We start from the raw sequence: 1,237 nt of genomic DNA, 5'->3' as shown, positions 1-1,237 counted from the left end.
CTCATTAAACGCATCAAAATAAAGTTTCACCGAAGCAATTTGTTTGAGCTTCAACAATTCCTCACGTGGAGTCTCAAATAAAGAAGGGCCAAAATGCATTTGCATAGCAGTGGATAATTCAAGCCAGGATGTTACTGGGTTGAGTTTTTTCCAAATTTGGAACCAGGCAAGGGCTCGCGCCTCCAAATTGACTGCAACAAGATCCATCATCTGATCCTCTGGGGTCTCGTATATGCGGAAGAATCGGTCCATACGGTAAATCCATTGTGTGACATCCTCAGACCCTGAAAACTTAGGAAAATCTAACTTCAATTGACGTTGGGGCGCAAAAAATTGTCGCGATGGCGGTTCATGATGTCCCTCCCGTTGATGCTAGAGTGAAGCTAACGACTAGGTTATAGCCGCGAGCTGTTCCTGTTGGCTATAAAATTGCTCTGTCAACTGGAGAATTGCAGCTTGCATTGTTTGCATCCGAGTGTTGTCTCCCATGGCAGCTCAACGAAAGCACCAATGATACGGATGCCCAATGTTAATGTATGTATAGTATATAAAAATAATAGAACTAACACAAGGAATGGTATCTAGTGTATGAGGTCAAGAGTAATTACAAGAAAGAAAAGGAAAGAATAACCAAAGGAGAGGCCACAAGCAGTATTAGACTCCCAGCTCACCTGACCAAAGCAAAGTTCCAATGAGGAGGAGAAAAGAAAATTGAAGAATTCAGAAAGAGGAGAATTAGCAGAGAGAGAATGAGCTCACAATTCATACACACTTTTTTCTGATCATTTCTTCTCCTTAACTACCTTTCACTTTTGTCATCCTTTTGCTTTCTGTGTGAATGGTTTGTTATGGTCTTGCTATTCATACCTTTTTCCATGTAGCTTGTTCTTTTATTGGCCTCCCTTCTTGCATTTGTATCATGAGGTTCAAACCTGGGACTACCAGAACATGAAAGACCCTACAACCACCAGACTAAGATGTTCTTTTATACTATAGATGCCTTTTTATAAATGTATTATAATTTATTAGACATATCTTAATTAATAGCTTCATGTATTAATTATTTTAGTAATGCAATATTTAAAATCTCCTTATCCTTTTGTCTTTTTATTCTAATGAGTAATTTTTATATTTAATTTAATTTAATTTTTTATTTTATATTTACTCACTTAAATTAATTATTTTTAATTTTACATAATTATTAAAATAAACATTAAATTTTGTTCAATATCTCAAA

This window comes from Arachis ipaensis, chromosome B10 (genome assembly GCF_000816755.2).
Source record: "Arachis ipaensis cultivar K30076 chromosome B10, Araip1.1, whole genome shotgun sequence".
Lineage (NCBI taxonomy): Eukaryota > Viridiplantae > Streptophyta > Magnoliopsida > Fabales > Fabaceae > Arachis > Arachis ipaensis.
Note: the sequence above shows the minus strand (reverse complement) of the source record.